Here is a 14137-nt window from a genome sequence, read left to right as displayed (position 1 = left end):
TTTAACTTTTAACTCCCAAGTTTTAGTGTCCCGGGCCCCGGTGTATAGGTACAAAGGACCAAATCTAACAAGGAGTCACATGTAACATGGCAGCACAATGACAGAGCCTGGAGCTGGCATCGGTAGGAGGAGACCATATAGTGGCTGAATTGCACAGCCTGGAGTTGGCTGAAGCATGAGAAGAGACCATATAGTGGCTGAATGAGACAGCCTGGAGGTGGCATCAGTATGAGGAGACCATATAGTGGCTGAATGACTGCCTGGAGTTTGTGGCAGCATGGGGAGACCATATAGTGTCTAATGGCACAGCATGGAGTTGGCGGCAGATGAGGAGACAATAGGGCCTCACAAGCTCTAAGAATAAAAGATGAAGTTTGAAATTTCCATTGAAGATGTATGGTACCTAGTGCTACCATAAACATAAATAGGTAATATCCTAGGCCCAGCAGCATCACTAAACCATGTAGTTGCTGAATGACACAGACTGGAGTTAGCTGAAGCATCAGTAAACCATATATTGGATGAATGGCACAGCCTGGAGGTGGCTGAAGCATGAGGAGAACATATAGTGGCTGAATGACACAGCCTGGAGTTGGCTGAAGCATGAGAAGAGACCATATAGTGGCTGAATTAGACAGCCTGGAGGTGGCAGCAGCAGCATCAAGATTCCTGAAAGTGACCCGGTGAGTGGTGCTCTGGGTGGCAATACCAGTACCCGGTGACGAAGGTGTGTGAAAAAAGGTCTGATGCAGAGGAATGTTTGTAATTTGGGAGCAGTGCCTTAAATCTGTTTGGCGCTATCTATATTTGTGAAGTGTTGGTGTGGCACCATGGTCAATCTACTAATTTTACTAATCTTACTAATTTTTTATATATATATAATATATATATGTAATATATTCTTGAATTATATTATTTGTATGTCTATATAGCATGAATTCTATGTATCTAGATGTTCTAGGCAAGAAGGGCTTCTCCCCTGAAAGGGTTAAGTTTTTACTTTTTCCCATGATGGGGTTAAGTCCTTTTTCCTATATATATACTCTTTGTTAAACACCCTCTGATATGCCTGAGGAAGCGCGTCACCGTGAAACGCTGCGTTGCATTGTGGGAAATAAATCTTTTCACCCTAATACAGTGACCCCCCTCCCCCCGACTTATGATGGCCTCGACATATGATCATTTCAACATATGATGGCCTCTCAGACCCCTTGGTATGTTGAAGGCAGCATCGACATATGATGCTGCTGTGTGTCGGGGCCATCATACAAACAGCTTTCTGACAGCGCTGACAACTTCAGCAACTGACAGATAGTTGTTTAACCCCTTAAGGACTCAGCCCATTTTGGCCTTAAGGACTCAGACAATTTAATTTTTACGTTTTAATTTTTTCCTCCTCGCCTTCTAAAAATCATAACTCTTTTATATTTTCATCCACAGACTAGTATGAGGGCTTGTTTTTTGCGAGACCAGTTGTCCTTTGTAATGCCATCACTCATTATATCATAAAATGTATGGCGCAACCAAAAAACACTATTTTTGTGGGGAAATTAAAACGAAAAACGCAATTTTGCTAATTTTGGAAGGTTTTGTTTTCACGCCGTACAATTTATGGTAAAAATGACGTGTGTTCTTTATTCTGAGGGTCAATACGATTAAAATGATACACATTATTATATATTTTTATATTATTGTTGCGCTTAAAAAAAATCACAAACTTTTTAACCAAATTAGTACGTTTATAATCCCTTTATTTTGATGACCTCTAACTTTTTTTATTTTTCCGTATAAGTGGCGGTATGGGGGCTCATTTTTTGCGCCATGATCTGTACTTTTTCTTGATACCACATTTGCATATAAAAAACTTTTAATACATTTTTTATAATTTTTTTTTAATAAAATGTATTAAAAAAGTAGGAATTTTGGACTTTTTTTTTTTCGTTCACGCCGTTCACCGTACGGGATCATTAACATTTTATTTTAATAGTTCGGACATTTACGCACGCGGCGATACCAAATATGTCTATAAAAATGTTTTTTACGCTTTTTGGGGGTAAAATAGGAAAAAACTTCCGTTTTACTTTTTTATTGGGGAGGGGATTTTTCACTTTTTTTTTACTTTTACTTTTACATTTTTTTACATTTTTTTTTACACTTGAATAGTCCCCGTAAATGTACGTCCTGGTGAGGTGCGTTAAGTACCACCTCACCAGGACGTACATTTACGTCCTGCGTCCTTAAGGGGTTAATGTGCCCCGTGTGCCCCGTTCTGCCTCCTGTTACTCACATGCTGTCCTGCTAACTCACGCAGGCTTCCACTGTGAGATCCGTGTAAGCCCCGCCCCCCAGTGCAGCCATAGCCAATAGCCTGCAGCATCTTGCTGCAGGCATCCAATGAGCTGCTGACTGCCCTCCCCTTCCTTTCCTATAGAGCTGTAGTCGGCAGGATCGTAATGGAGGACATTCTGTCCCCCTGAAGATATTTAAAGAACTGTTCAGTACTGTATGTGATGTCACACATCACATACAATACATATACACACTATACACCCCATACATCAATGTTTCCCTATCAGTGTGCCTTCAGCTGTTGCAAAACTATAACTCCCAGCATGCCCAGACAGTCAATGGCTGTACATGCATGCTGGGAGTTGTAGTTGTGCAACAGCTGGAGGCACCCTGGTTTGTTAAACACTCCCCATACACTCCACATACAATGGTCATCCCAGAACCAATTAGCAGTTTCCCATAGAGATATGTATTCAACATACAATGATTCCAAGGCCCCAGAACCAATTACCATTTTTACTTAGACATATGTACTCGACATGGTTGGTTTCAACATATTATGGTTCTACTGGAACCAATTAATATCATATGTTGAGGGACCACTGTACCTGGTCTCAGCGCTCCTGTTCATCCTGCCCTGTTGCTTGGAGAAATTGGTTTTATTTTGATTTTATCGGCGTGGAGTAGCTGCAGAGACCGCCCTGTATTGCACCTTTATCCATTGCTGTGCTTGGACATATTACAACCTCCTTTGGTAAGCGCAATTCACATAGTGCGTTACCTATTTTATCCCTTGGTGTCACACTACGGAGCGCACCCTTGTTCTCTTTTTTATTTCAGCATTGGTCATGGCATCTAAGGGGTTAATAGTGGACATCAGCTTAATCGCTGATGTCTGCCATTATTAGTGAGTCCCCAGCTGCTGATATCAGCTGGAGATAACCTGCTATGTAGCAAACACAGCTCCTGTGCTCACTTCATAGCCATAAATGTATGGGACTGTGCGCAAAGTTATTTGCTACACATGCAGCGCATGTCCTTGAGGGGCTACAGATTGTGGCATAGCATGTGCTAAGTTCATTCATCCATGTCTTTTCCCCATTGCACATCCTTTTAAAAATTCATGCAGTTTATTTGCAGGATGCGGCACCATGGTTGAGGCCACGATAAAAAGAAGGCAGGGTGGGAACCTCAAAAGGAGCGAGTTCATTGCTGTACTTTTCCTCTCCTGACATGACACTACAACCTTGTATAAACAGGCAATTTGCATCAAGAAAAATGCACACATGGAAAAAATCTAGCGCACACCTAAATTTATATTTAAACAGTTACATGCGAATTTTAGTTAAATAAAAACACATATATAACCTCTTGGGGACGCAGGGCGTATGCATAAGCTCTGCATCCCCGATCTTTAACCCTTTAACGACCACGGACGTAAATGTACGTCCTGGTTTGGCGAGACTTCGCACACCAGGACATACATTTACGTATGACCGCGAGCATCAGAACGGCAAGTACATTAGCAGCCGGGGACCCGCTGGTAATAGCCGACATCCGCAATCGCGCGGATGTCCGCCATTAACCCCTCAGATGCCGTGATCAATACAGATCAAGGCATCTGCCGCAGTGCGATACTTTGAATAAATGATCGGATCACCCGCAGCACTGCCTCGGCGATCCGATCATCCAGCATCTCCCGGGGTCTTCTGCTCTGGTCTGAGATCGAGCAGACCAGAGCAGAAGATCACCGATAATACTGATCAGTGCTATGTCCTATACATAGCACTGTACAGTATTAGCAATCAAAGGATTGTTATAAATAGTCCCCTATGGGGACGTAAAAAGTGTAAAAGTGTTTTTTTTTTTTAAAGTGAAAACTCCCCTCCCCCAATAAAAATGAAAATTGTCTGTTTTTCCCATTTTACCCCCAAAAAGCTTAAAGATTTTTTTTTTATAAACATATTTGGTATCGCTGCATGCGTAAATGTCCAAACTATCAAAATATAATGTTAATGATCCCGTACGGTGAATGGCGTAAATGTAAAAAAAAAATAAAAATGCTGCTTTTTTGTCACATTTTATAACAAAATTTATAAAAAATTATCTAAAAGTTTTATATATGCAAACATGGTATCGATAAAAAGTACAGATGATGGCGCAAAAAATTAGCCCTCATCCCACCCTATATATGGAAAAATGAAAACGTTATAGGTGGTCAAAATAGGGCGATTTTAGATTACTGATTTTGTACAAAAAGTTTTAGATTTTTTTTAAGCGGGACAAAAATATAAAAGTATTTAGCCATGGGTATCATTTTAGTCATATTGACCCACAGAATAAAGAACACATGTCATTTTTACCGTAAAGTGTATAATGTGAAAACGAAACCCTCAAAAATTTGCTAAATTGTGGTTTTCATTAAAATTTCCTCGCCGTACGTTTTATGGTAAAATGAGAGCTTTCATTACAAAGTAAAATTGTTCACGCAAAAAACAAGCCCTTATATGGGTCTGTAGATGGAAATATAAAGGAGTTATGGATTTTAGAAGTCGAGGAAAAAACGAAAATGCAAAAATAAAATTGGCCTGGTCCTTAAGGTTAAAATGGGCTTGGTCCTTAAGGAGTTAATGACTCAAGGCATACCCGTACCTGTTTAAACCGTTCTCACCAGCAGAGAATGGTTTAAACCCGGTGGGTCCTGGTTGCTACGCACAGCCAGGACCCAAGGCTAATGCCGGGCATGGCCAATCGGGCCGATGCCTGGCATTAATCCTTTAGACACCACGATCAAAGTTGATTGTGGCGTCTAAAACAAAAGTAAAAGAATCCCGGCAGCTCAGCGGAGCTGATCAGGACTATTGCGACAAAATCGCGATGTCCCGATCAGCTAATCGGACGACGGGAGGGTCCTCCCCTGCCTCTCCGTCGTCCAATCGACGATCTATTACTCCATGCCTGCGCAGCAGGCAGGAGCAGCAGAGCGCCGGTTACACTGATCTGTGCTTTGCAATGGCAGAGCACTGATAAGTATATGCTCCCTTTGGGGGCTAAAAAAATAAATAAAAATTGTACAATTTTTTTTAATAAAAGTTCATTAATCCCTTCCCTATTAAAAATTTTAATCACTCCCCTTTTTGCATTTTTTAAATAAAATAATGTAACAAAAGAATAAAAATAATCATATGTGGTACCACCGCGTGCATAAATGTCAGAACTATTAAAATATTAGGTTAGTTAAACCACACGGTCGATGGCGTACACGTAAAAAAAATTACCAAAGTCCAAAATTGTGCACTTCATATACCATAAAAATATTAATAAAAAGCAATCAAAAAGTCCCATCAAAACAAAAATCGTACCTATAAAAACTACAGAGGACGGCGCAAAAAATGAGCCCTCATGCCACCCTGTACACGGAAAAATAAAAAAGTTATAGGGGTCATAAAAAAATGCCAATTTTAAACATACTAATTTTGGTGCATGTAGTTTATAAGTTTTTTTAAGTATTAAAATAGAACCTACATAAATTGGGTAACCTTGTAACCATATGGCCCTACAGAATAAAGATAAGGTGTCATTTTTACCAAATATTGCACTGCATAGAAACGGAAGCCCCCAAAAGTTACAAAAGGGTATTTTTTTTATTTCACCACACAAATAATTAGTGTCATTGCAAAGTACAATTGGTGTCACAAAAAACAAGCCTTATATGGGTCTGTAGGTGCAAAATTTAAAGCATTATGATTTTTAGAAAGGAAGAAGGAAAAAGCAAAAATCTGCTGAGTCCCTAAGGGGTTAATCATAGGCTCCCAAATTTCTCCTGACATAAATACCACAATAGGGTATTGCCAGCAGAAATAAAGTGAATCATGTATCAGGCAGTTCCAGAATTTTTGAGCACTTTTTTTTAACCTTTTTGTATTAATTGGTACACCCTTGGTATATCCACTTAACAACTTAAGGACCAAGGACAAACTAGTATGTGCTTAGTCTTTGGTGCTTAAGGACCAAGGGTGTACCTGTACGCCCTGGTCCCGTTTCCGGGGTGTGAAGCGTGCTCACGAGCTGAGCATACTTCATACCCAGGAGGTCCTGCTTGGTATCAGCAGAAAGGACTCACGGTTAATGCCTGCATTGCCGATTGGGCCAATAAATGGCATTAACCCTTCAGACACCACAATGAAAGTTGTGTTAACAATCCTGGCAGCTTAGCGGAGCTAATCAAGACCATCACAACGAAATCGCAATGTCCTGATCAGCTGAGTGAATGTCAGGAGGGCCCTCACCTACCTTCTTGACATCTGATCGGTTCTCTGTTGCTCCAGGAATCCTCAGCAGACTAGAGCAGCAGAGCACCAATAACACTTTTGTCGCAGATTTTGGTATAAAATAAGTGATGTGATTACAAAGTCATCAACTTACAAAGATCAATTGGTGACGCAAAACACAAGCCCATAAATGGATCTGTAGGTACAAAATTAAAGTGTTATGATTTTTAGAAGGGGAGGAGGAAAAAACTAAAGTGCAAAAAGCAAAAATTGGCCTGGTCAATAAAGTCAAAATGGGCTTGGAAACCAAACAAGAAAAACTCTGCATCCTAGTGCTAGGATGAAGTCCCCTGGGGCGGTGTCTGTGGTGTGCCATAAATTTACCTCCGGGACTCCCTCTGAGCTTGCTTGTACTGGGCTTCCTACTTTGTGTAAATGGAGTTAACTATTTAGACATGTTTTTCTGCATTGTTACATCCTGTATAACTGTGTGGTGTAACCAGCAATCATTGGCCATTGATGGCTTCACGGCTTAGTACTGTGGATCTTTGCTTTGTCAGATATGATTGGTAGGTACATTCACTCTTTGTTGTGGACACATAAACAGTAGTGAGGGTTGTCTCTACACTGTGCATACTCTGGGCTTTATGCACACAAGTATTTTCTGCACACTCTCTGCTGTAACCTATCCCTGTTTTTATTAAACCAATGGAATAGATGAAAAAGAGCCTTTTATAGGCTTTTATGACAAAGACAACAGTGTTTTTATGAATATTAATAGAAAACAATTGAGCTAAATGCATTCCATGTCCCTTTTCCTTCTGCAGTCAGCTGCACACTCAGAGCAGGTGAAATTTGGCCATTCCCCTGCAGCCGTGAAAGTGAATTATCTCTAAACATTGTAACTTTTCTCATATGCTGTTCTTGCATGAACACCTTTGTGCAGTAAAAAAACAAACAAAAAGAAACAACTTTTTTTTCTTGTTTAAAATATAAAATAAAACATTCTTGTGCAAAAGTAAACTCCTGGCATTCCCCACCTTCTGGATAAAGCTTTTTTCAGTAATTACGGCCTGTCCTGGGTTTTATCAACAGCTGTTCATAAAGGCTCTAGATGGGCCACAACGTGTTCGGCATATATATTACATCTGTTGAATAAAACATTATACAGAATAGGTAAATGCCATGAGTGAAATCCATGAGACTAACAGTGTGATGGCTCTAGCCTCTCTTTCTTCATTAGTAAATGATTTTCTAAGATGGTTTAGATATCCTCTCATAGTCATGAGTTTATCCTCTTTTACCCTTCTTATGGAAGGGAACATTTGCCACAATGCAATCATCTGGAGCATCACCTGTTAGAATGGACTGGGAAACCATCTGTAGGAGTCAGAAACACTGGAGTGAATCTGGATCCATTACCTCGATTTAACTGAAATGGAAAAATTTCCCCCAAAACATTGTCCTCTAAAAACAATCAAACTGAACCCTTGAAACTAGAGGTATTGTCATAAAAAACATATTTTATGATTGTGAATGCAACCGCCATATGTTCAGCAACAGTCATCAATAGATATTTTCCCCATTAATTATATTTGTAATTCCACATTTTCCTTTTTTCTTGTCACTCACTTATATACTTCAAAAAGTCCTTATCCCCTCCTTAACAAAAGTATGTATTTCTTCCTGCTTTTGTGTTTTAGTATCGAAAACATGTTTTGTGTCCTTCTGTTTAATTGACTCACAGTGCTTTCTACTGAATAGTCAGATGGGTCTTAAATTCAGACCATTTGATTATGTTTAGATACTACTCCATGTTTCCATATTTAAAGGAGATATACCATGGGGAAAAACATCCACTATCCAAAGGATAGGGGATAAGTTTTAGATTGCTGGGGGTTCGACCGCTGGGACCGACCGGACCCACCATGAAAACTATTGCAACACATTGTATATATATTTTTTTTAAATAAGAGAACTCACATTATACATATGGTGCTATTTTATATGTAGCTTTTTCACCAGTGTAAGTTTAGCCAAAGGCTAGGAACAGACACACTGTATGTTTGACATATCTTTTTAACCTGTAAGAAAATGGCAACAGAAAATTCCCCCTCATTTTTCTGGTCCATTGTGCAGTTTTTGTGGAATTTTTGTTAAATAGTGTGTATTACTATAGCCATTTTTTTGGCCTTGCATTTTTCTTATTACAAGATTTTTTTCATCATGTAATTTGAAGGGAATGTTAACTATATTTTGAATGATTTTTTTTCAGATTTTTTATTTTACTATCCATATTTTAAAATAATCACGACATTTTGCCGTGTCCATTCTGGTCACTAGGCCTAAAACTTAGCTGCGACTTCCTGTTCTGTACAGATAATTTCCCAGTAATTCCTCCCTCCTCAACGCAGGGAGAAGTACAGTAAAAGTGACACCAGTAGAGACATAACACTGGCTCGACCACCATTCACAGCAGAGATAATTTTTCCCTCTGCCTATAGAATGACCTCTGGAAAGATCACAAAGAATTCTCAGTAGCATCTCCAGTTCATCTGAATGGTACAGCTCTTGTCTGTTGTTGTCTATGTTCCATAAGCCCTGCCATGAAACATATCTCTAAAAGCTGTTAAAAACAGTTAAGGGAAGATGACAGCCCCCTAAAAAAATCAAAAACACATTAGAAAAACAGAACATGCTTCAGTATATTTCTCTAATTAGGAAAAAAAAAAACTAGGTGGTACATTTGAGGATTTCTATTAAATAATAGAGAATGAAAGAACTGCCATGTAGAACACAACAACAAAAAATGCTATTTTTCCTACCTCCGGATTGTCAAAAGAAAATTCTTAGTATGGACTTTTTGCAGGGATTTTTTTTAAACAAAAATATATCTGTTCCCAACCTAATTTAGGTGAAAACTGAAAAAAAACATGCATTTAGCCTAGGTTTCAGCAGACCAAAGTGACATTGAGAAGTTAAGCAAGCAATACCTCACAGAAAAAAAACCTAAAATGTATGGTTTCCATTCCCCATTGAATTCAATATGGAAAACCAGCGATGAAAAATTTGTGCTGAAAAAAGAAGTGATATGTCACTTTTCAGAGCTGTTTCACTTGTAAGCTTGGAATAAATGCCTGCAAATATGCAAAAAAAAATATCAAAATCAGCACCAAAAACTGTGGGTTTTTTTCAGATAGGTTTTTGCTTTGTAAAAATACCTAAAGCTAGCCATACTTGAGTGGCCATTGCATGTCTGAGAAAAGTCCTATGGGATCTTTTGTATAAACAGTGCTGCCAGCAACATGCATGACTAAACTAGCAGATGTATTTAAAAAATAAAAATAAAAAAAAAACATAGTAACTTTGTGCCAAAAGATTAGCCAAATTTGGTTGATAGTGCTATATACCATTTTTTTTTAGCTGATCAGAGCCAAACTAATCCAGCATGACCAATCACATTTTTGACAGACTTAAGTTTGCATTTATTCCTCATAAACAACTGTTTGCATGTCAAAATGGCCAGATTGTCAATCCTTGAGAGTTTTGTTTTCTATGAGATCTGGCTTTATGTGGAATTTGATGCTGAAATAATATCTATGTGGAATCCATGCCAAAATCTCTCTGTGAATATGCCCTATTGATACTTGCCATACGTAAAATGTACAAAGGATCTTCAAAAATGAATACCAATGATAGTCTGAAGTGGGAACATGGACATGATATATTACAGAGGTTTATAGAAACATAGTATCATGCTGTTAATGTAAACATTTAGGTTCAAAATACAAAAATTGCAAAAAATACACAATCCTCACAATACAGGTGTAAACAAAGGTTTAATATTAGAAAGTGACCTTAAAATAATTTCTTGATATGCCTACATTTACGACTACATATCATTTATGTATCTGCTTTTAAAAATTAAGTTGTGTATGAATATAATAAGGTCTTGAATATATAATATACAGTCATGACCGTAAATGTTGGTAGTAACACATGTTTTGCTATACATATGTGTATTCCCTTTGTGTGTATTGGAACTAAACCAAAAAAGGGAGGAAAAAAGCTAATTGGACTTAATGCCACACAAAACTCCAAAAATGGTCTGGACAAAATTATTGGCACCCTTAACTTAATATTTGGTTGCACACCCTTTGGTAAAAAAATAACTGAAATCAGTCACTTCCTATAAACATCAATAAGCTTCTTACACCTCTCAGCCGGAATGTTGGACCACTCTTCCTTTGCAAACTGCTTCAGGTCTCTCTTATTGGAAGGGCGCCTTTTCCCAACAGCAATTTTAAGATCTCTCCACAGGTGTTAAATGGGATTTAGATCTGGACTCATTGCTGGCCACTTCAGAACTCTCCAGCTCTTTGTTGCCATCCATTTCTGGGTGCTTTTTGATGTATGTTTGGGGATCATTGTCCAGCTGGAAAACCCAAGATCTTGTACGCAAACCCAGCTTTCTGACACTGGGCTGTACAGTGCGCCATAAAATCCATTGGTAATCCTCAGATTTCATGATGCCTTGCACACATTCAAGGCACCCAGTGCCAGAGGCAGCAAAACAACCCCAAAACATCATTGAACCTCCACCATATTTCCCTGTAGGTACTATGTTCTTTTCTTTGTAGTTCTCATTCTGTTTTCAGTAAACAGTAGAATGATGTGCTTTACCAAAAAGTTCTATCTTGGTCTCATCTGTCCACAAGACGTTTTCCCAGAAGGATTTTGGCTTAGGGTGCTTTCACACCACGTTTTGTACTTATGGTTCCCGAATACGGCTGGGAGGAGGGGGGGCGGGGCTTAATCGCGGCGCCCGCACTCAGCCGTATTCGGGAACTGTATTTAATGCATGTCGTTTACGAACGAAAACGCAGCCGACCGAAGGCTGAGGTTCACTCCGGTTGGCTCATAGACATGCATTAAATACGGATCCCGAATACGGCTGAGGGCGGGCGCCGCGATTACGCCCCGCCTCCCAGCCGTATTCGGGAACCGTAAGTACAAAACGTGGTGTGAAAGCACCCTTACTCAAGTTCATTTTGGCAAAATGTAATCTTGCTTTTTAATGTCTCTGTGTCAGCAGTGGGGTCCTCCTGGGTCTCCTGCCATAGCGTTTCATTTCATTTAAATGTCAACGGATAGTTTGCGCTCACACTGGATGCTCCCTGAGCCTGCAGGACAGCTTGAATATCTTTGGAACTTGTTTGGGGCTGCTTATCCACCATCCGGATTATCCTGCATTGACACCTTTCATCAATTTTTCTCTTCCGTCCCTGTCCAGGGAGATTAGCTACAGTGCCATGGGTTGCAAACTTCTTGATAATGTTGCAGCGCACTGTGGACAAAGGCAAATCTAGATCTCTGGAGATGGACTTGCAATCTTGAGATTGTTGATATTGTTCCACAATTTTGGTTCTTAAGTCCTCAGACAGTTCTTTTCTCCTCTTTCTGTTGTCCATACTTAGTGTGGCACACACAGACACACAATGCAAAGACTAAGTGAACTTCTCTCCTTTTTAGGCAAGCATCACATGCTTGAAACAATCTTGTTTTTACACAATTTTGAAAGGGTGCCAATAATTTTGTCCAGACCATTTTTGGAGTTTGGTGTGACATTATGTCCAATTTGCTTTTTTTTCTTCCCTTTTTTGGTTAAGTTCCGATACACACAAAGGGAATAAACATGTGTATAGCAAAACATGTGTTACTGCAACCCTTTTCTGTGAGAAATACTTCATTTTCATGAAAGATTTCAGGGGTGCCAACATTTACGGCCATGACTGTACTTTTATTGAAATGCCATTCAGTTCCTGATTTTTTTATTGTTTAGTCCTAATATGACAATGCCTCATTTAAGATGACATTGAATGATCCTGGCATGCAGTTGCTGTCTCAATGATGTTACATTAGCACGGCTTTAAATTATAAATTAAGGATCGTATTAACAACTATCTAATGTTACCTGTTAATCGTAATTTACCTATAACCTGTGCAAAATGTTATATTCCTTTTAACTGCCCAGTAACAGAGAGAAATAAACAATAGGACACAAGTGACAACCCTTGAAATTATTATTGGGACAATAATGCTAGAACATTGAAGATTTAGTTATGCATCAACTATAACCAGAGTTTCACATTATTACACATTATTACTGAACTAAATAGACTTCTTTAGCACCTTCCTGCATAATAAAGGTGTTTAGAATCCATCGTTCTCTGTGCAGTAACATTATAATCATCATAATAACACAACATATAGTAACTTAGATTGTGCAGAGGTCATAGTATCTCTACAACTACAAGGTATCAATGTGATCACAATATTTACACTGGACCTTATAGGGATTCTAAAGAATGAAAATGTCATTGAAGCTGTCAGTATGCAGCAATGATCACAAGGCAGCACTCTACTCCATGCAGTCATCTTCTCACTAGAGCTAGCAGCATCCTTCTACTCATCCTGCATTGAACACACAGGTAGCAGCTATTGGGTGGAATATGCAGATAGCATTGTGACGTGAAGGAGCTTACATCCTGACAGCAGAAATAGGGCAGGCAGCAGCAAGCAGCACTTCCAGCTCTTATGCTTTGGATTGTCACTGAGACCTCTGCTAAGGTTCCTTCTTCCTGGCACACTGTCCTCTAGCAGACAACTAAAGAAATAACCCATTCTGCAGATTCTTCTTCTCTTCCTGGGAGATTTTATTCCTACAAAGTGAATAGTTCTCCCTGCAGAGGCTTTCCCATCTTTTACCCCCCTCTTGTTCCTCTGGGGTACAGTACAGGTAAGTGTCTTCTCCATTCTACAATATCAGATGTAGGGCTAAAGTGCTAGATCGGCAGGTTTCCCCAGCTGCAACATTGTATCAGTATTGAGAGGGAAATGCTTGTACAGTATGGGAGATGGAGGAAGCTTCAACTCAGCAACAGAAAGGCAGGGATGTGAGGAGGACATGGGTGCTCTCTGGAGGAGATGAAATGAATGAGATCTCCAGCTGTCTCTCTCTCCCTGGATTCAATAAAAGAATCTGCAGCGTCCGGGCATACTGGGAGTTGTAGTTTGGCAACAGCTGGAGGCACCCTAGTTGGGAAACACTGCCTTATGTGCAAGCTGATAGCATGGATGGAGCTTCAGATTCCAAGTGCCTTTCAATGCAGGTTATTGGAAAACTATTGATACTTTGCATTTAGTAAAATAAGATCCTAGCGCCCCCCCCCCCCCCCCTTCTCTTCTAAGTTAGGACAGGAAGCCTCCAAGGAGCCAAGTCTTTATGAATTCATTCCAAGTCTTGTAGTTTATGAAATACTGCAGATCTCTAATACTAGGGCAATGTGGCTTTTCACGAAGGGTATGCAAATTCTGCATTTAATAAGGATTGGAAGGGTAGGGGGATATATGGCTAGTTATATTCAAAGATTAGCATCCTAAAATTCACATAGATTCTAGCAGATCCTTTACATTTCATCAAAGTAGTACGCCATAGTGCAGTGTTTCTTAGCCAGGGTGCCTCCAGCTGTTGCAAAACTACAACTCCCAGCATGCTCGGACAGCCTTCGGCTGTC

At 39.5% G+C, this 14137-nt stretch overlaps 1 protein-coding gene across 3 annotated transcripts in view; it reads left to right on the top strand.

Moving 5' to 3' along the window:
• Positions 1-14137, top strand: part of FSTL4 (follistatin like 4) — a 1659076-nt gene that overhangs the window by 347321 nt on the left and 1297618 nt on the right. For 2 of the 3 annotated variants that reach the window (XM_056516582.1, XM_056516581.1), the window contains exon 1: positions 12968-13359. The exons of the other annotated variant lie outside the window; for it this stretch is intronic. The gene's annotated coding sequence lies outside the window, so the exon portion shown is untranslated. Of the gene's footprint in view, positions 1-12967; positions 13360-14137 lie in introns of those variants that run through there. 3 annotated transcript variants of the gene reach the window in all.

The sequence above is a fragment of the Hyla sarda genome, chromosome 4, assembly GCF_029499605.1.
Source record: "Hyla sarda isolate aHylSar1 chromosome 4, aHylSar1.hap1, whole genome shotgun sequence".
NCBI lineage: Eukaryota > Metazoa > Chordata > Amphibia > Anura > Hylidae > Hyla > Hyla sarda.
Note: the sequence above shows the minus strand (reverse complement) of the source record. Positions and strands in the feature narration are given on the sequence as shown.